Genomic DNA, 22,891 nt, shown 5'->3' with positions numbered 1-22,891 from the left:
GTAAAATTCACTACATTGTAATTAATGACAAATCTCCAACTAAATCACTGGCAAGTTCTTGTCATCTGAAGTGAATTGCTCATTTCCATCTAAGTCCCACAGCAAGGATAACAAATTTTGAAACTTACCGGAGAGCCCTGTCTTTGCATGATGACAGCCACTGAAAAGTAAGAGTTAACTGTTGCCTTGCAGGGAGGTAAGCACAGTCTTTTTCAATTTACTTTTTCCTAAGAGAAGGCAAAACCCAAGATTTTTATATAAAACCTCTCTAGCCTGTGATTTCTTTCCCACAAGATAGCTAGTGCTATTTGGCATGTGTAGTCCTTGTTTCTCTTCCAATAGCAGAATAGGCATCAGGAACACTAAAGTCATAGAATAAGAGGATGAGTGTCTGTCTCTAGCAGCAGACTATGTACTTGTTGGATACATTTTTTAAAACTCTTTGTTTAAATAAGAATGGATAGCCCCAGCTGGTTTGGCTCACTTCATAGAGTGTGGGCCTATGGACTGACGGGTCCCAAGTTCAATTCCTGTCAAGTGCACAAGCCCGGGTTGCAGGCTCAATCCCCAGTAGGGAGCATGCAGGAGGCAGCGAATCAATGATTCTCTCTCATTATTGATGTTCCTCTCTGAAATCAATAAAAATATATTTTTAAAAAAGAATGGATAATGAAGGTTTATTTGCTCTAGAGGCCCGGTGCATAGATTCGTGCCTATTGAAAGGAAATTAATTAGAAGGTGACCTGTGGGGCGGGACTGGGTGAGACGGCTGGACACACCCTGGAGCCAACCTACTGCGGTCCCTCCTTGGCCGGCCGCACTTGGGGAGGCCCCAGGGCTCGAAGGGCATCTGAGGAGTGAGTGGGGTCCCTCTGGCAGGTGGGGTCCCTTTGCCTGGCTTGTGGGCATCGGGCAAAAACCAGGAGTCCAACATCCCCTGAGGGGTTCTGGAATGCAAGAGGGCACTCTGCAAAGTTGCTGTCGCTTGGCAGCTCCTGTATTGAGTGTCTTCCCCTGGTGGTCAGTGTGTGTCATACCTACCAGCCATCAGATGGTTGGCCGGTCGGCCAGTTGCTTAGCCTTTTACATATATAGATGGGCACTTTAAGGATAATTTATACACTGAAGGATGTATAAAATATAAGACAGCAGAGTGGAAAGAGCTTGAGCTCATCTCCTCCGTGGACACACAAAATCCACAATGACATATGGAACAGCTAGAGCTGAGAATGAATGGCAGACTAGCGGAACAAGTTTTCTGCCACTAAAGCTGTTAAAAAGGAAAGCTACTCTGAGATGGGCAGGAGGGGCAAAGACATGGTCCAGTCAGGACCCACACCCAGTGTATGGCAACCCACCGGTGGGAGAGATACCACAACTCTGGAGGTAACCGCTGAGAAGTGAGGGTTCTGAGACATACGATAAGGCTCCCCAGCTTGGGGTGGTTGGCGGGGACCTGACCCAGGAAGACAAGCCCCCATATAGTTGACTTTAAAAATCAGCAGTGCTCACATCCAGGAGAGCCAAGAGCTGTAGGAAAACAAGGCTCCTCCCTGGAGGGCCTTCACCCAAGCTCACTATCTCCAAGCACTCACAACTTATGAAGTTTTGTTTTCTGGGTATTTCTATGCATTTGAACACACACACACACACACAGGCATTTTCTTTGCCTTCTCATGTTTCAGAATTGCCATCTAAGTGTCACTAAAATATTGTTTTACCATGGGGAAAAGTGAATAGTAATCTTGAGTTGGGTTAAAGCAGATGCTTGTAAAGTCTTTGCTCGCATTTCCAATTTGGGTACTCCAGCCTGCTGTTTATGCTATGATTATGCCTCGGAGCTGTATAATCATGCCTCATCCATTCATGCTGGTTCAGTGTATCCTTAGGGTGTTTCTTTTGTGAGCCTCACTTGCTATTGCCCTACTCCAACTGGATTTGGTAGCCTGCTGAGGTTCAATTCTCTGCACACACCCTGCAAGAGCAATTGTCATTTTAATATATTTGGATAGATATTGGTTCTTTTGTTTGAAACAAAACTTTTATGTATTGACAGTCAAAATTTGGAATCCCTTACAAGTAAAAACTTCACTGAGAGGCAATGGAACTAATAACCAGAATACCCTGACTTTAGTTTTTGCTTTGCTATTGGTTAATTTAAAAAAACTCCTAAAGGCCAACCATTCTGCCCCTCAGATTCTTGATCTGTAAAAAAAGAGAAAACCATATTAAATGGAGCTAAAGCATCTCCTATTTTTCTATGGCAGATTGAGAATGCATTGGGATCACCTGTAGAACTTCTAAAAACACAGATTGCTGAGCCTCTACCCCAGACATTTGATTTGGTATTTCAGGAATGGGAACCATAAATTTACATTTCTAACAAGTTTTCAGGCAATGATGATGGTTTTCTAGACCACGCTTTTTTGCAGCACTACTCTATGAAACACTAGGCATCAGAGTTATGCTATGTTCAATTTTTCATAATATACTAGCTAAGTAACACTTCCTGATTCTATAACTTTAATATTTTCACAGGATTGCAGGTGTTGGGCATCTAAGGCACACCAGGATAGAAGTAAGTGTAAGGACTTTGATGTACTTATACTTGAGGTTGCATCTCATTCATCTTTGTAAATTCCTTTAAACTCAATTTCTTCATTTCTATAATGAGAGGGTGGACACATGTTTCATAAAGATATCACATGTGTTAAATACATGTAAATATGTGCATTACATTTAGATTTAAATTCCTCCTGCATCACCTTCTTCCCTATCTATATTTATTTTACTACAAAGATCATCTGTCCACAGTTCAGGTAGCTAATACAATAAGAAAGCTTAATTATTCCAATATTGAATAGATGCCTATTTGTCCAGGCACGTACAAGTGTTAGGGGGACGAGCGGGTAAGAAAATATAATGAAAGTGAATAATGCATACCATCTGTTCTCACAAAGCTTCATTCTAACGAATTTCACAGAAGCACTAAAGGAGGATAGAAAGCCGAGCCCTGCGTTTTGGAAGCGGGTGAGACGGAGTGTCAAAGACTGTATCTTAGGGAAGATTCTGCTTTTGCTTATCTTTAAAATGAGTTTGAGTAGCAACTAAGAAAGATCTTTCAGAAAGTGATAATGACAGAAGTAAAATAATAAAGACGTAAACTACTATGTGTCTTTGCAATCCAAATATATATATAAATTTCAACATCCTTTCATTTCAACATTGATGATAAAAAAAATTGATTCCCAGCTGGAGTCAGTCCGGGTGGAGTTTACATGTTCCCCGATGTCTGTGCTTTTTTTAAAATGGGGACTGTAGTTTCCTCCCACATCCCTAGAATCTACATGCTAGCTGAGCTGGGGTGTCTACATTGTCCCAGTCTGAGTGAGTGTGGGGTGTTTGGCCCTGAAATGGAAAGGCATCCTGTTCAGGAGGGTCCCCCCTTGCACCCTGAGCTGCCAGGATAGGCTGCTGCCACCCAAGACCCTGAACTAAAATAAGAGGGTTGAAAAATAATCATCTTATTTGTTTTTATTAATTTTTCTTTAATGTATGTATAGCTCACTTTTATTTCAATGTTTAATATTAAAAGTGTTTTATAAGTTTGCTAATGTCTTTGTGACCAGAAATATATCATAGGCACCTAACTCTTGTTTATATCAATTAGTCTATGGCAGAATTGGTTTCCTTATATATCATTTCGCTTAAGTTGCAGTTTACAAGAACCTATCCTGGAGGTTGAGGACCTACTGTATATGTATATATGTACATATACATTGTACATACAATATTGTTAAGCATGAGTATTTTAATTTCCTATCAATGTGTGACTTATAAAATAATCACTTGTTTATGATTATAGGTGGGACAGATTTTGGCAGGGATGGCTCTTACTCTACAAGCATTACTCACATGATTGGCAGTTGAACATGGTCACTGGCTGGGAGCTCAGCTGGCACTGTTAGCTAGGGGTTGTGGCTCTGCTTCATGGGGACTTCTTCACATGACCGTTTGGTTTTCCTCAAAACTGGATTCCAAGAATCAATGTTACCAACAAAGGTGAAAGCAGCAGCAGATCCTTTTAAGCCTGATTTTGAGTTTTGAAACCTAGTCATCTCTATAAAGTCTTTGAGCCTCAATTTTCTTATCTATAGAATGGGACTAGTACACTTACTTCATAGAGATGATTTAGGGTTAATCTATGTAAGCGAGTGGACTGCATTTAGATGTTAGCTAAACAGCATCACTTCTACCACATTCTGTTCAAAGATTTCATGGTCATCTATCACTACCACAATGTGATGGAGAACAGTAGGTCTAGGTAAGGTGACACAGATCTGAAGATGAAGAAATACATAACAATGCTGAATACCTAACTTTCATCCTGGAGCTGAAAAGAAGTAATTTAAACTGTAGACTGTCGCGAACATAATGGGTTTGTAATTAGCAGATTATTTTGACAGCATTGTGAGCATGGGATTGAGAAGGGCACAACTGAAGTTATAGAGACCAGTTTTAAGCTGTTGCAATTTTTTAGATGCCAGGACATAAGAAATAAACTGTGAGAGAAGTTGCTTGCAGTGAAGAAAGTGACAGAATGGAGAGAGAGATTTAGACACTAGAGAAAGAGGTGGAAGAAAAAAGTGGTTTGTTTTAGCAGAACTCTCAGGAGGGCAGCCAGATGGCGAAAGAAGAGGAGGAGCTGTGAGAAGATGATGTATTTAATTTTAGACATTTGAGTTTAAAGGTGAATGAGAGACTTCAGAGATGGTGGTACTATTTTAAGTTCAAACTTATTGTTGAATTTCTGCTTCATGGGCATATGGGCCAGAAAGAAAATATAACTACCTGAAATAGTCTATTCTTTGTGGCTAGTTATAAGGTATATTCTTAAGAAAAGCTCATAAATTATGGAACTAACTTTCTAAAGGTGATAAAATAGTTAAACTACACCTTTAGAGTATCATATTTTTAGGAAAAACTCATAAATCTCTCACATGTCAAAATGGGTTGAAACCTGCTATCTTTTAAGTGCATACATTCATTTATTGGAAAATACTTATTTAGCACCGACTGCAAGCCAGACATTATTCCATCATGGAGCAGATATGGCAATCAATGTAACAGACAAAAACCCATGCTTTCTTGAGTTTATAGTCTAGGGCAGAGGATTCACAATGGTAAATCAGATGATGACGGGTGCTATGGAAAGGAGTTGGATTCATGATTAGAGGACTCAATTTTAAATAAATAGCCTGAGAGAACAAAACTAAGAAAATGACACAAGACAATACTTGAATGAGGCAGGGAGCTAAACTTACGGCAGATGAAAGTTTCAAAACCAAAAAATAAAAATAAAAAAAACTTACATCAGATGAAGGAGAGTGTACAGGTGATGGGGCATCAATAGGATAACCCTGACAAAAGAGCATGCTACCATATTTGAATAACAGCAAGGCCAGTGTGACTGGTGGGAAGTGAGAGAGGGACATAATGAGGTACGTGATGTCAGACAGGTAGTGAGGACACTTGGGTCTATCCAGTAGAGCCCGTACTTCAGTGCTAGTAAGATGGGAAGGTGGAATAGTGTGACTTCCATGATATAGTGTGACTTCCATGAAGAACTGAAGGTTAAGGAAACGAATGCCTAATAAGCATAAGCTAGGCAAAAGAGGGAATAAGAGCATCCATGTAGAAGGAAAAGCATGCATGGAAATAGTGAATCTTTCCCTCTAAAGGAATAATCATCACTGGTGACTTCTTACCACTTCTTTTTTATTTTTAAGTAAATTTATTGAGGTGACATTGGTTAATAAAATTATATAGGTTTTAAATCTACCCAGTGACCCCTCTTCTGGCTGGCTATCTATCCCAAAATTTTAAAAACATGTGTTCACAAAGATATATGTACCCCTATGTTCATTGCAGCATTACTCATGATGGCCAAGACATGGAAACAACCAAATGTTCTTTGACAGATGATTGGGTAAAGAAGATGTGATATATTACTGTGCAGCCATAAGAAAAGACAAAGTACTGCCATTTGTGACAACATGGATGGATCTTGAGAATATTACGCTAAGTGAAATAAGTCTGACAGAAAAAAGAAAAATCAAGAACCAGGTGATTTCACTCTTGTAGAATATAAAACTGAAAGCAACAAGTGGAAAAAAAAACAAGAAAAACAAACAAAAATTCAAAGATACAGGCAATAGTATGATGCTTATCAGAGGGAGAAGGATGGGGGCATAGTAAAGGGTAACGTGGGTCAAATGCATCATGTCGGAAGAAGATTTGACCAGGTGGTGGGCCCAAAATATACAGATGCTATATCTCCTTTTCTGTTCAGTGGGGTCAGCTATGAAATAAGATATAAAGGTCTTTCAGTGTATTTCTCCTGTTGATATGGATTACTTTTCTAATGAATGTATAAGGAAAAGCTCCTAATTAAGTGATAGATCCTTTAAAAAACAGAACCAGCAGGGCTGTTGTGGCACAGTGGTTGAGCGCCAAACCATGAAGCAGGAGGCCACCAGTTCAATTCCAGGTCAGGGAACATGTCTGGGTTGCTGGCTACATCCCCTGTGCAATGATCAATGTTTCTCTCTCATCTATGTTTCTATCTCTCTACCCCTCTTCCTTCCTCACTCTAAAGTAAATAAAGATAAATTAATAAATAAACCAAACAGAACCAGCCTGGCTGGTTGGACTCAGTTGTTAGAGTGTCATATCACAGACTGAAGGATCTTGGGTTCAATTACTGATCAAAGGCCAGTTCCTCAGTTGCAGGCTCGATCCCCAGCCATGGTCAAAGTCTCTCTCTCTCTCTCCCCTCTTCCTCTTTCTCCCTCCTCCCTTCCCCTTCCATCCTCTCTAAAAATCAATTGGAAAAAAACAACAACACAGAACCAGCTGAATTTCTCAAAACCTAGGCTTTATTATTTTACATAAAACTAAGATATTTTTTTAGAGATGTTGCTACATATATGTAAAAATATGACTAATTCCAAATTTCTAACAGCTAGAGCAGCATGAGATTTCTAATGCCCATGTTGTAAACAACTTATAGAATGACCACGCATAGATCAATGCCCAGAGCTGATTTTTTTTTTTTAATTTTTAGAAGCTTTAATTTGAAATCTTAGTGGCTTCAAACTGAAAATTAAAATTAATAATGGAATGATTTTTTAAAAATAATCCACTTAACTTCTTAAATGTACTTATAAATAAATGAACAAAAATTTTTCAGTGGCCACTTTTTAAAAATAAAGCTCTAGGAAAACTTTTATAATTACATGCTAATATTTTAATACCAATAGAAATGTTTTTTGTTGTTGTCATTTCTGGTGTATTAATACTATACATCTTAGAAAGATATTTTCCTATACTCTATGGCAGAGCATCAACATAATGTCATGGAAGCTCTCTTTAAGTCAGTGTAAAATCACAGAGATGAAACAAATCCAAAATGAATATGCCAAAGAGATTAAATTTCAGGAAGGATGAAAAATACTGTAAGAACATATTGAATATTGACTTGTATATCACTCCTTGACTTTTATTTTTTCTTGAACACTCTGTGGCATTGATATACATAAATATTTTCTTTTATACTTATAAGATAGCAAGGACATTTTAGAATTCCCAATTATATTTATGGTGAGGCAGAGTTTTCAATTTCCTTTTTTCATTAAAATTTTTTGCTAGGTTTCTTGTAGCTATATTTTTAATCTTTTGTTTCATTTAGGTATATTTGAAGTCACAAATATTTTTGAGGCAAAGCCTAATAATGCTGAGCTTAAACTTAAAGAGAATTTGTGTTATTTGGTAATTATTTTAGTAATCACTAAATGTATATTTTGTGTACATATATACATACAGAAACACATGATGTATATATATATATATATTTTATATAGAAATATGCATATGTATGTCTATAGGACTATATATATAGAGAGAGAAGAGCATACAAACAACTATTAAGCCTGCTTACCCCTTGGAGGAGGGTAGATTCCATAGATTGGAACATAGAATCTTAACTGTATGCATTTTTTAGTATTTGAAAATTTTGTGTTTTACATGGTACTGAAAGGAATTTTAGAGACAGGACAAGCAGTTTTAGGGAAAAGGAGGTCTGTGGGAGAAGAATGCATAGGTGAAGGGCAGAGATAGCCCCAAGATGGCAGAATTCCTATCTTACTTTCACAGAGGATAGAGAAATGTCACAAGATATGGGAGAGGGAGCGGGTGGTACCAAGTGGGCTTTGGACTTTGAAACTGATACCCTGTAAAAGAATGACTAATTAGGAAGGCACAGGAGTCATAAATTAAGGAAGGATCCAATTAGAAAGGCTCATATTCAGACAAAGAACTACCAGCATATATAAACCAGAGACAAAAAGACTTAGAAAAAATTTAGACTTTTCCCATTTCTAGAGAGAGCAGATTTTTCCCATTTGGGGACCCCTTATCAGGGAGAGTTTGTATATGCTTGTAACAAACTGCCATATTTTTATTTAAAATCATTTAGTCTGCAGATTTATTCTTCAAATTTCATAGGACAAGAACCTTTATTAGAGAACATGTTGTGTGTGTTTTTTTAATTAGAGTGATAGCTCTTTTTTAAATTTTTTAAAATATATTATATTGATTTACAGAGAGGAAGGGAGAGGGATAGAGAGTTAGAAACATCAATGAGAGAGAAACATTGATTAGCTGCCTCCTGCATACCACCTACTGAGGATGTGTCCACAACCAAGGTACATGCCCTTGACCAGAATTGAACCTGGGACCCTTCAGTCTGCAGGCAACTCTCTATCTCCTTAGCCAAACTGGCTAGGGCAATAGCTTCCCTTTTAATGATAATTTAAAATTCTCCCAAAGTGTCAGTGGGAAGGAAAAACAAGTTTGGAGCAGCGCCAGGCATGTTTCTGTTTATATCCTTTATCTAAATCCTGTTTCAGTTTCCTATATCCCTAAAGTGTGGAGGCTTCTCTATAGGAGTTTTATATAAACCTTAGTTAGTAATTCTCTTGCTTTTGCTCCCAGAAACCAGGAGTATCTTAATGGCAATAGGTTAAAATAGCCAGGATTACTGGATCGTTTTTTGTTCCTCAATTTATGTTGTTCATTGTATTCCACAAATGAGTGAGATCATGTGATAATTATCTTTCCCCAACTGGCTTATTTCACTTAGCATAATGAATTTTTTGAAACATAAATATCTGTATCAATTAGTTTTTATTTCATATCAATCACTTCAAAAGTTAGTGATGTAAAACAGCTTATTTAGATCATAATTCTGTTAGGCATTTCTTTTGTTCTGAACCATGCTCAGGTAATCTGGCTGGCCCTGCTCACTGGGCTAGTGTTAGATAGCCTTATTCACATGACTAGCAGTTGGTTGGCCATTGACTGTGGCCAGGGGGTGACAGGGACCTCTTGGCTCTCATATCCAAGAAGCTAACCCATATTTTTCACAGAACAGCTGGGTTCCAAGAATGAATAAACCCCCAAGCACAATCACTTTTCAAGTGCCTGAATGATGGCTCACTAGAAAACCAATCACAGAACAGCACAGAGTCAGATTTAGTGGGTTCTCAAAGTTGTAGAACAAGGGTAGTGTTACAGGGATAGAAATAATTGCTGGCATTTTTTTACTTATTCTGCACAAGAGCTTATAGATTATGTTACTTCATTTTATATTCTAGAACTTTTATAGATTAAAATATGTTTATCAATTTTTTTCTTCTTTATTTTTTAAAAATTTTGTCTTGATGTTATGTATTCACTCCATCTTGCATCTATATATATAAAACTCTAATATGCAAATAGACCTAACTGCAGAACAACCACACAATTGAACAACCGGTCTCTTTGACGTGCGCTGACCACTAGGGGCCACGCAAAGAACATGGTGGGCATTGGCCGCAGCAGGATGGTGGAGCAGGTGAGCGGGGCTGGGGGGCGTTGTAGACTAAGGAAGAGGGCTTGTCACTGTCATCGGGGTGAGCCTCTGGTGGTTACTGAAAATTCTTTGTTCCTATGTGCCATGGTCCTGCCGGGCACTTGCACCTGCTGCCGGCACTGGCCCTGCTTGCACCCACAGCCAGTGCTAAAGCCACTGCTTTCACCCACTGCCGGTGTCCGGTGCTGGTCCCAATTGTTCGGTGCCATCAGTGTGTGGGAGCGGTGGCTGCAGGCCCTGATCACCCCTGAGAACTTCTCCACCTCCCCTTACTCCTGATGGGTGATCAGGGCAGCAGCTGCCGCTTACACCCACTGCTGGCCCTGGCCTCAGTTGCTCTGCACTGTCAGCGGGTATGAACAGGGCAGGCGCTGTCAGTGGATGGGAGTGGTGGCAGCGAGAGTGGAGCTGCTGGAAGACAGGGGACTGGGTGCTGTGGTAGGAGGGGCTGGGCTAAGGCACAGAGGATGGGCCAAGACCCACCCCTGTGTTCACCACAGCCTCACAGCCCACAGTTCCTTTCAAGGTGCCTGAATTCATGCACTGGGCCCCTGGTATATTAATAATTTCTGATAGTATGTTCTTGTTGAAATTTCCTCACTGTTTACCTACTTGTTGCTTTAGTACTCTCCTCTGATCTTAAGCTGGAGGGCTTGTTGATATAAATTTACATTTCCTGTACAGCAATTTAACAGAATGACTCTAATAGCAAGGGAACCATAGCTCTGGGCAGTTCCAGCAGAGGAACTTCATTTCTGGGTAGTTTATTCTCTGTGTTAATGAGATGGTTGCCCTGGGAGCAAGGTTTCTACATTTAGCTTTATGATTGACCTGGCTTTCTTGCCAGCTACCATTATTGTTTTAGCTTCATAGCTAAACTCAACTTACTTCCTGGTGTATCAGGGAAAACCCCAACCACTGGGTAATCCTGGTTATTCCTTATTCCATTAATGCTTTTGATTCTCTGCAGGTAGGATAATTTTAATTGTATTCTTTGTCTGGCCTGTGCTCCCCACTATGTTACAGACAGCTGTTCTCTAGATTAGGAAAAGTTAATGTAATTCTCCTAGGATGCCCTGTTTCCCTGGATGAAACACTGCCTTCACAGCAAATACAATGACAAGTTGATTCTCTGTATGACTCCAACCTAGCCCTATCGGCACCATGACAGTAAATATTAGGATGCCTCCTTTGATCAGGTTAATTTGTTTTATATTTTCCCTTTAGGTGATCTCATCTATACCCATGACTTTATCACATATGGTCAAATCAATCATAAATCATTATATCCATTCAATACCCTATTAGAGTTGCCAATGGAGGTAAGCATGAGGCCAAAAGTGGTAAGGAATTATAAATTTTTTAGGTCATCTGGATACTAGATGGACTGAGCCCCCAAATGGTGCAAGGGGCGAGGAGTCAGAGGTTTTAAAGGACTGTAGGTGGGAGAACCAAGATGGCGGCATAGGTAAACACGTATACTTGCTGCCTCTCACAACCACATCAAAATTACAACTAAAAGACAGAAAAACTATCATCCAAATCCATGGGAAAGCTGGCTGAGTGGAAGTACTACAACCAGAGAGGTGAAGAAAGTGCATTGAGACTGGTAGGAGGTGTGGAGGAGCGGAACGGGCTGGCACCCGGGTGTGCTGCTTTTTTAATCGGGAGGGAGATACAAGCTCTAGCTTGCTCTGAACTCCAGTTCCAGGTGAGACTCTGGGAGACCCAGACACATGGGGAGAACTGGACTGTTTGGCATCAGAGCAGGAACACAAGGGTGGCTTTTTTTCAGATGAAGTGCTCCCAGCAGTCATTGTTCCTGCGCTGGGACCTCTCCAGTGCAGGGCTGACTGGTAGCCATTGCTGTTTGCTCCACCCTGGTGATTCCTTGAGACCCCCTCCCCACCCAATTTACACCCCTACCCAAGCTGTGTGCAGCAGCTTCTTCATATGAATGGCCTGTCCTTTCTCGGCCTAAAACCTGTCAAACAGACAGCAGCTGGGTCAGAGAGCCCCAAAGCTATTAAAAGGAGGCCCAAGGCTGGCAGCAGCAGCCTGCCTTGCTCCACAACTGGGCCTCTTCTGGGCATTTCCAAACCCAATACAAAGAGGAGGAATCTGCAGATCTCTCTGTAGGTCCTGCTGGGTGGCCTCAGGCAGTGGCTGACTTTGCACCTCCTTGGAGATCCAAGAGCCAGTGGTCAGTGTGAGACCATACCAGATTACAACTCTTCACATCCATAAGAGACACACTCAAGGGGCAGACACAGTGAGCACCAAAGCCCCATTGAAGCAAGGCCTGCCCCATAAGGGTGTCTCCTACATAGCAGCTCTTCCATTGTAGACACAGCTAGTTTTAACAGCCAATTTGGCCTGGAGGCCAATTCCTCCCAGTGACGCCAATTCCTTCTCATGAGCCTATCAAGGCTCGACTACAACAAGACTGTGCACACAGCCCACAAAGGGGCGAACCTAAAGTGCCCAGCTCAGGTGACTGAGGAGGCTGAGTCACTGGGCCCTACAGGACACCTATTACACAAGGCCACTCTACCAATTCCAGGAGACATAACAGCTCTACCTAATACGTAGAAACAGGGAAGCAGTCAAAACACAGAGACAAAGAAACATGTCACAAATGAAAGCAAACAAGCTACTGGATATAGAGTTCAAAGCAATGGTTATAAGATTACTCAAAGATCTTAATGAGAGCTACAAAGGACTTAACGAGATCTTCAAGGGACTTAGTGAGACTTTCGGGGATTTTAGTGTACGAACATCAGAATGATAGGGGTGCCAGAAGAAGAGAGAGAGCAAGATATTGAAAACCTATTTGAAGAAATAATTGACAGAAACTTCCCCTACCTGGTGAAAGAAATAGACTTACAAGTCCAGGAAGTGCAGAGAACCCCAAACAAAAGGAAACCAAAGAGGACCACACCAGGACACATCATAATTAAAATGCCAAGAGGAGAAGACAAAGAGAATCTTAAAAGCAGCAAGAGAAAGACAGTCAGTTACCTACAAGGGAATACCCATACGACTGTCAGCTGATTTCTCAACAGAAACCATGCATGCCAGAAGGGAGTGGCAAGAAATATTCAAAGTGATGAATAGCAAGAACCTACAACCAAGATTACTCTATCCAGCAAAGCTAACATTTAGAATTGAAAGTAAGATAAAGAGCTTCTCAGACAAGAAAAAGCTAAAGGAGTTCATCACCACCAAACCAGTATTATATGAAATGCTGAAGGGTATTTTTTAAGAAGAGGAGGAAGAAGAAAAAGGTAAAGATAAAAAATTATGAACAACAAAGTGACAACAAATACATATCTATTAACAAGCGAATCTAAAAATCAAATGAACAGCCGAAACCGGTTTGGCTCAGTGGATGGAGCGTTGGCCTGCGGACTGAAGGGTCCCAGGTTCGATTCTAGTCAGGGTCATGTGCCTGGGTTTTGGACATATCCCCAGTGGGAGTGCAGGAGGCAGCTGATCGATGTTTCTATCTCATAGATGTTTCTGGCTCTCTATCTCTCTCCCTTCCTTTCTGTAAAAAATCAATAAAATATACTTTTTAAAAAATAAATAAAAATCAAATGAACAAAAAATCTGATGAACAGAATAAACTGGTGAACGTAACAGAATCAGGGGCATGGGAAGGAAGCAGTCTTGGGGGGAAGAGGGTGTGAGGGGTGTGGGAAGAGATTGGACAAAGAGCTTACACCTATGGAGGAAGGCAGTGGGGGCCGAGGGCCTGGGGTTGGGTAGGAACTGGGTGGAGGGAAGCTATGGGGGGGAAAAAGAGGAACATATGTAATAATCTGAATAGTAATGATTAAACAAAAAGAAGAATAAAAATATCAACTTAAAAAAGCGGGGCGGGGGGGGACTCTAGGTGGGCTTTTCCCAACAGGGAACTGTTTGGCAAATCTGGATCCTGGGAAAGTCCAGAGGAGAAATATAATGGTTTTAGCAAGTGGAATGTGGTCTAAATGAAAAAGAATGTTGGTTGTGAAGTGATCTAAAAATCAGTCCCCAGGGAATGGGGAATTGGTTCAATTATTTGATGAAACCTAACATTCCAGCCTTTTTGTCTTATGAAACAGGGACAGAGGTCATATCTTCCATAGTTGCTTTCTGCTGAGGGAAGGACTCAAGATTATAGGGGGATGGACTGTGACTGTAGTCAGCTTGCACACTATATAGATTCTTCATGGTTGGAGCATGGGGTTGCAGAAGCATGATTTCCCCAAGAGACTGGTTGGTAAAGGCTCAAAAGTGGTCCTGAAGGAAAGATGAAAAATGGTGCAGAATACATGGACCAAAAACAAGGATGAGGAGTAGAAATGTTAATGGTCCTATGAAGGGAAGTAGCCAGGTATACCAATTTATATTCTTTAGCCAGTAGTCCCATGAATTTGATTGACATTCTCTAATCTTTGCAGTCCTCTATGTTAATTTTTGGGCGGCATCCCTGACTAGGCCAGACTGACATAAAAACAACATTCTTTCTCCAGAAAAAGACATACACCCTCTTTCTCCTCAGTTGGGAGGTCTAGTCCTCTCCAATTTTGGAGAGTGACAGCCGCTTGTGAGTCTATCTGACCCCTAATTTGAACTGAACTTTTGGGAATGTCATCTAGGTTTTCTTGTAGGTCCTGAGACAGGACTTCAAAATATGATAGAGCAGTGGTTAAGCCCCTTATGCCAGTTCCAATCCTGCTGTGATGGAGAGAGTCATGAGGACAGGGATTATCTGGACTGCCCTTCTGTGTCAGATATGATGGTTACGGGGACTGGTAAAGACTGATTACTGGGGGCTACATCTACATTGGGTAAGCAATAGACGAGAGTACAGGTTCCTGTCCAGCTGGTTGGGAGGAAGGTGTGTTTTCCTGACAGAGGAAGAAAAATCTCTGATCATGGAGGCAATTTGAAAGATGTAGAGAGAAGAAGTGGACTAAAGGGTATGAGGCTCCTTTTCCTGGTTCTGCACTCCAAACCAAAAAGTAGTCATCGTGAATCTATGGATAAGAAGTGACAGATGAGTAACCTATTGCAGAGTAAGTGGGAAGGAATGCTAGAATGGGCTGTTATCCAAGGGAAAAACAAAGGGAAAGAAAGGAGCAGTTGAAGCCTCGGGCCTGGATGGTTGGGTAGGCAGTAAAACGGACTGGCTATAGGAAATAACCACTGGCTTCCGGGGATACCTGGTAGTCAACCTGTTGGGACCAATGGCCATTCTGTAGTTCTAGGTCAACTGTGTTGCTGCAAGCTGATGATGGGAGGTGGCTTACTGTTATATTACCCTGTGACCTTGTAAAGCATAAAGGGGGTTGGGCAACTAGGGTGGTGGGTAGAGTGATAGAACCTGTGGCCAGGATGGAGGAAGGAGCTACCTTAGAAAGAGATAAAATATAAGTACAGAAAAGAAGGGAGGCTTGATTTGCCTGGGCTATAGAATGTCTGTCTTTTTGAGAAATATGGTCCCCCCCCCCCACCTTTTTATTTTAAAAAAAAAAAGCTAGAATGATTTTTGCCTGACTCCATGTCTTAATTGCTACAGGGATGGCGGTATACATTGAAGAGGGGAGGTAAAGGCAGGGCCAGCAATTCCCAGCTAAGGTTGGACTGGTCTGGTTCAGGAGGGAATGGGTAAGGTTAAGTGTTCATTTGAGATGAGTGGAGGTGAAGAAATTTCTTACAGGACTAGGAGAAGAGGGTTGGAATAAGATGAGAAGTCTGAATTCTTCCAAGTCTGAATTGTCCCAAACAAATAACCTATTGCTCCTCTCCTGTACCCTCTGCTCTGACCAACTTCTCTGCTGTTCATTTAACACAAGCAAGTTTCTGCCTCAAAGCTTTTTATCCAATCATCCCTCCTGGTTGGAACTCTTTTCCCCAAAATATCCGCATGGCTTCTTCCCAGATCATATTCAGGCTTTACGAGGCTATATATTTTTCACTTAGGTCTTGACTGCTAGCCAATCTCCTAAAACCATAAATACTCCAATTCCTCTTCTCCTTCCCTACTTTAGTTTCGTCTTAGCTTTTTCTGACAGGTTTTACTGGGAAAGCAGGGTTTTTGTATGTGTGTTTGTTTGTTTTTCTGCTTTGTTCACTGTTCTGTCACCTTGAACTGTGCCTCAAACATAGCAGTGGCTCAGGAAATATTTATTTGAGTTTACCTCAGTGGAATGACGAAGTGTACATGAATAAATGGTAAAGTACAATAAGTAGGAATTTAGACCTGAATAATGTAGGTTTAAATTCCAGGCCTGTCACCTTGAAATTTTAGGTAAATGATGATCTAAGCTTCAGTTTCCTTTGGAAAATAATTATAATACATTTTAATAGAATCATTAAAATGATTAAGTAATGTTATACTATTCTTGCCATAGCTCTCAGGATTTAGAAAGTGTTCAAAATTTTGGGCAATTTTAAGTTATCTCATAGACAATGCAAATATTCTTAGGCTGATTTTTATGTCGATTAATATATATTTCTACGGTTACTAAATTAAGAAATGTGATCATTTGCTAAATCATATCAGCTTTTGAATATTACATAATACCAAACAATGTCTGTCAAATTCTGAGATATCCAGAGTTTTTCTATAAACATATTTTAAAAATATCAATATATTTTGTTATAATGAAGCTTTTAATCTATAAAATATTAGAAATATATGTATTTTTCTATATAATTCTATCAAATTTTCTTAAGGTCAACCTTTACCTTTCCTTGAGCTCCCTTTAATAAAATTTTATTATATAAACCCCATGCCCTTTTGCACAAAATATTATTTTACTAGAAATAAAAATACTAGATTTTAAAAAATGGTTCACTTTGTTGTAGTCTAATAAAATTAAAATGCACTTTATTTGAAAAAGATGTTATGATTACTTGGTGCATTTTTAATTTAAAAATTTAAAACTTGCTATATATAATCAGTTAAGAAATAAAATGTTAACATAAACTAATGAACAAAAACAGATCCAGAGACAGAGAAGCATCAATCAGACCATCAAACCTCAGAGGGAAGGCAGGGGAGGGTGGGGGGAAGAGGGAGAGATCAAGCAAAGGACTTTTATGCATGCATATAAGCATAACCAATGGACACAGACATTACAGGGGGGTGGGGGCACAATGGGGGGATAAGGACACATATGTAATACCTTATCCAATAAAGAAAAAATTTCAAAGCTTGTTCTAATAGAAGGAATAGTTATATAATTAATATTAGTTATATTCTTCAATGAGACAGATATATCTCTTTTACAACACTAGAAAAAAGTAATTAATGCATTTACATTCACAGATTTTCATTAAAAACATTATATGACAAATATATAATATTCATTTTCTGAAAAAGAATACTAGTCTATTATTATTGTCATAGCCACAAGAAATCTGCAAGATTTATTAAATATATCACTCTTAACTAACAGATTTTAGTTAACTAATTTTTCTGTACTCTCAGTCTTTAACAGATATTAAAACTAATTGTTCTGAATAATGACCATTAATACAAATATAAGTAAATATACGATGACAGACATTGAAAGAAAATCAAAAGAGGTATTTTTCTAGTGTGTAATAGTTCACATTTTATAGTTTTGATCTTTAAAATCTCAAAAATGGGTTATGGTTTTTCTCTTAGCTTTGGGCAAGACTGCACACAGAGGTGACCTTCTCTTTTATTCTATTTCCTGCTTCATTGGTAGAGTTTTGAAGATGTCTGCATTGATATATTTTCCTTTACATCTTTGCTTTCTTTTTTTTTTGTAAACTTGGATTTGTCAGTATCTTTTCTTACTTTATGTATCTTTCTTCAAATTATTTTTCATTTTCTTTTATATTTTTTCTTCGCAAGTAAAATAGGAAAATAGTTTCTTATCTGATTATCAATACTATTTCCTGAGCTTGCATTTTATTTTTCAGTTAGAAAATGTTCCAGTTTGCTCAATTCAAGATCGTCAGCCTCTTGGTTCTGGGGCACAAATTAAGTGTACAAAATACGAAAGCTAGAAGAGGGCATGATTCTCAGTTGGAAAAACACATATTAATAAAAGTACAACTTCCAGAAATTTTGAACAAATTAGGGCACTCTTTACTGACTGATATGTATTATATGTATTTGAAAGAACAAAGTTGAACATAGAATTATAGGTTAGAAACATACTGTCAGGGGCCCTCCCTGAATGTCAGGTTAGAGTTTGTAGCAAAAAACAAAATTGTGTTTTCTAGATGCCAGGTTAGGAAAAAGTATGCATAGGCTACGTAAAATATTCTAAAAGGTATGAATGTAACACTACAAACACAGATATGTGAATTTTCAGTGTACAATGGCAAAAGTAGCAGAATAATGCATGCAACTCTACTCGGCAAACAATTTTCTATCTAGTTTCTTCCCCAAAAACCTAACCCATACTTTTACAATGAAAAAAAAAACAAACAAACAAAACAACTATCCATTGTGATTTACTAAGGTGTATATACACACACCTTAGACTTAAGAAATAAATATCTTTAGCTATTAAATTTTTAGAATTATTATTACTTTTTGAATCATGAGGGCATTTGAAAATAAATTATGTAGATGGTCATCTATCTGACATATTTGTGTGTCAATCCTTCTGATGTTCCTGTGTTAATGGCCTCCAAAGAGTGGTAAGTAAACAAAAAGAATTCCTTTAAATATCTTTATAGATATTTTAAGTGGAAATTTTGGCCATTTTCAATTTATGTATGCTTCATCATTTTTAAAAATGATTTATTAGAATTTCAAAAATTTGAGATTCCAGAGAAGTACAACCTCAGAAATAAAAGAACCATTGTCTGGAGCCATTTTTATACTTAAAAATATTAGAATTATTCTTCAAATCAAAATTATAATTAAATTATAGAACAATCACCCTTGAGAAGCACCTAAAGATTAGCTGAGCAGAATTCCTTTAACTACAATTTCTTGTAGATAAACTCCAACAATCCTGGCATTCTAATAGTTTCTCCTAAATAGGTGAAAACAAATCAACTCTGAGAGTGTGCCACACCAGCATGGCCAAGGGTGAACCTGAGGGGGGGCCGGTGAAGGATTTAGAAAAGACAGAGAAGAGAATGAAAGCTGGGTCTCGGTGGGATGCTGCTTCTCTGATGGAGACACAGGACAGCGCCTGCAAGCCGTGTCTTTATTTTATAGCCAGATTCCACGAGGTAAAGTGAGGGCGTGGTCAAGATGGTAACAGTGTTCTAATCTCCTCAATTACATGCACCTGAACTTTATCTAGCCCATGTCACTCAGACACGTGGGACCACATGTCTGGATCCTAGGCTCAAGCTTACAACCATAGCCTCTGGCTGTAATTGTGCTGGGAGGGCTTTGCCCCCAAGCTGGGACTTGCACGTGGCTTTGCCAGGAGAGGACTGTGCCTTCTCATTAGTCTGAGGCTTTAACCTGTAGCCACTCTCCACATATCACCCCCCCCCTTTTTTTTAAACACTTGTATTTACATCATCAAATTATTCAGCATCTGGCTATTAATAAAACAACCAAGACATTAATGTTAATGTAATACAGTAACAAGAGAAAACAAAACTCTGGCTATGAATAAAACAAAGCAATGCTAATGCAACACAGCAATAAGAAAGAAACCAAACTTTAGACATGTTGATATTTTCAGAACTATTTCTACAAAATGAAAGTTTCTTTTGCTGCTGGTTTATTTCCTTAGATTTGGCTGCACAAGACTTTACAGAAAACTGGTGGCTCACCAACGCTAGCATAGCCAGAAACATAGTTGAGGGAGTAGCTTCCACTACTTGCTTTTTTACCATCTGCTGGGCCTCAGTTGTTAGCTTCTTCAGCTGACCCCATGTTGGCACCTCAGTTGCCTGTGTAGCCTTTGTCATCTTCCTCTTCCTCGATGCAAATCTGTCTTTTGAGTGGAGGGACAAGGAGCTTCTCTGGGTCCCCTGTACCTCCTCCAGCTGCTGGTCCTGCTTCTCCATCTCCTTATTGAGGAGGCCCTAAGGCTGCCGCAGGTTGGCGACCCTCTGGGGATGGCCTTGGCATTCAGGCTGCTGCTGACGGTGACGATGCGCTGGTGAAGATGCCATCGACGCGAAGATGTTGTGGATGTGAGGCTGGTGCCCCTCGATCAGGCTGCTTGGGCGGGTGGCTTTGGGACTGAGCCGGCACCAGTCCCAGTCAGCCCGCCGGCGCCGGTGGAAGTCCGGTCCCTTCCTCAGCTTCTTCAGCCGCTGCTGCATGGAAAAGAGCAGCCCCTGGTCCTGTAGAGCTGGAGACCTCCACTCTGGGTCTGGACCTAAAGTTCCAGGGAGCTATCAGGTCACACAAGAAATAACCAAAGCTCAGAAACAATGCGACTGCTGCCCCTGTATTACAATCTAGGTCAGAAATAAAAGTTACTTCCTCAAACAACATCAACCACAGCCACTTTTTGCTGTACAGTGGCTTAAACAAAACCTAAGAGATTTCTATCTTATTTTCTACCTCTTATTTCCTATTTCCTATTTCTTAACTTCTATCTCATAATTTCTATCTTATCTACCTTATTTTCAATCTCTTATTTTCTATATTTCTTATTTTCTACCTCCTATTTCTTATCTTCCATCTTATAATTTCTATCTTATTTCCTATCTTTTCTATATTTCTTTATTCTACCACCTATTTCCTAACACCTATTTCCTAACGCTTACTTTCTACCGCTTACTATCTACTGCTTACTTTCTCTACCACTTATTTTTCTCCTTAAAAAATTTAAAAATGCTTCACTAAGCATTGTTCTTAGGGATCCCCTTCCCGAGATCCAGAATTTCCCATGTTTTATACCGAGCTACTACCAAACCTAGGCTCCTTACCGTACTTTTGCTTTCTGCACTTACTTTTCTACTTTTGCTTTCTGCATGCGCCTCACTGGAGCCTCCTTTCACCTCCCAATTGTAGTTCCCCCATACTCAGGCCCCACGTTGGGTGCCACATGTGCCGGCAACATGGCCAAGGGTGAACCTGATCGGGGGGGCAGTGAAGTATTTAGAAAAGACAGAGAAGAGAATGAAAGCTGGGTCTCAGTGGGATGCTGCTTCTCTGATGGAGAGACAGGACAGCAAGCCGTGTATTTTATAGCCAGATTCCATGAGGTAAAGTAAGGCCATGGTCAAGATGTTAACAATGTTCTAATCTACTCAATTACATGCACCATGAACTTTAACAAGCCCACGTCACTCAGACACATGAGACCACGTGTTTGGACCCTAGTTCAAGCTTACAACTATAGCCTCTGACTATAATTGTGTTGGGAGGTCTTTGCCCTCCAAGCTGGGACTTGCACATGGCTTTGCCAGGAAAGGACCATACCTTCTCATTAGTCCGAGGCTTGAACCTGTCCAAACACTGTAGCTGCTCTCCACAGAGAGTTTATAAGGTTCACAGCATACATTAGCTCAAATAAGAAAAATAAAAATGCTCAAATTGGCACCAATATTAGTGGTCATGAAGAGGCCACAGTCTATTGTTTTATTGTCTAATACTGGGTTTGCCTGGAAATCACTTCAAAGCAAAAGGTTAACAAATATGAAATAATAGTGAAAATGTCCTTATTTAAGACACTTTTCTCCCAAACTTGCATGGTAATTATTTTAAAAAACTATTTATTCATTCTTAAATTATCATATAACCTGATGATTTCTGTTGCATGAAGGGTACTAATATTTTAATAAATTTAATAAAGACAAAAGTTAAATATAAATGATATTAATCATAATTATTCATATCCTTACTTATATTTATTATATTTATGAGAGGCTCATAAGCTAGTGGGAATATCTTCTATTAAGCTACTTTAACTTTAATTTGACACACTTAGTTGTAATAATTCACATTACTCATTTTAATTATTTGTGGCTTCACTAACAAGAGTTTTAGAAGACAAGTAACTTTTAGAAAACAATGCATAATTTTAGAAAAGTTTACAAATTTGAATAAAACATTAATAAATATGAAAGTAATAACATCTATTTTTTAATAAATTAAACTAAGAGTTTAAAGTATGACTGATCACACCCTCGCCAGTTTTGATCGGTTGCTAGAGTGTCAGCCCTCAGATTAAAGGGTCTTGGGTTTGATTCCTGGTCAGGGGCATATACTTACTGGTTGCAGGCTTGATTCCCGGGTTGCGGTTGGGGAGCCTGTGAGAGGCAATCAATCAAGATGCTCTCTCACATTGATATTTTTCTCTCTTTCTGTCTCTCTCCATCCCTTTCACTCTAAAAATCAATGGAAAAAATATTCTCAGATGAGAATTAACAACAACAAGAAGTATGACTGAGTGTGACTAATACTTATTTTGTTTAATAAAAGAGAGGAGTCAATTACACTCGCAAGTTAGATATATTTATTTTTATTACAGAGTATATATCTTGCTATCACTATTCAAATTCATAACATGCATTTGAAAACAGCATTATTTTTTCTGCCAGCTTTATTTATTTTTGTCTACTACCAAACAGAACTTGTATATTTTACATTAGAGATAAAAAAAAAGTTTGATAATTCTGAAACTTGCTTACACATTCTGAAATGATGTGATTAAAAACTTTTAAGAGGTTTAAATTAGAATATAGGAAAGCAAAATTGAATCTCTAAATTGAAGTTTTCTGTTTTAAATTTAGGGACGTCTCTGCATAAAAAAAATCCAACTGGACAAATATTTACCATGCTCCTTTTATATACTAAATCTTTGAGGAGTTCACAGTGAAGGGATAATTGTACCTTATCCTATTTGCAATTGGTCCCTTAATGTCAGGGTGTACATCAATATCTAGTGATTTATTGCTGTTCCTTAGTACTTGAAATTGCTACTGATGAGTCTCTTACGTTGGGCCCATCTCATG

This window comes from Myotis davidii, unplaced genomic scaffold, assembly GCF_000327345.1.
Source record: "Myotis davidii unplaced genomic scaffold, ASM32734v1 scaffold68, whole genome shotgun sequence".
In the NCBI taxonomy this organism is placed as follows: domain Eukaryota; kingdom Metazoa; phylum Chordata; class Mammalia; order Chiroptera; family Vespertilionidae; genus Myotis; species Myotis davidii.
The sequence above is the reverse complement of the archived record's forward strand: the minus strand, read 5'-3'. Positions refer to the sequence as shown.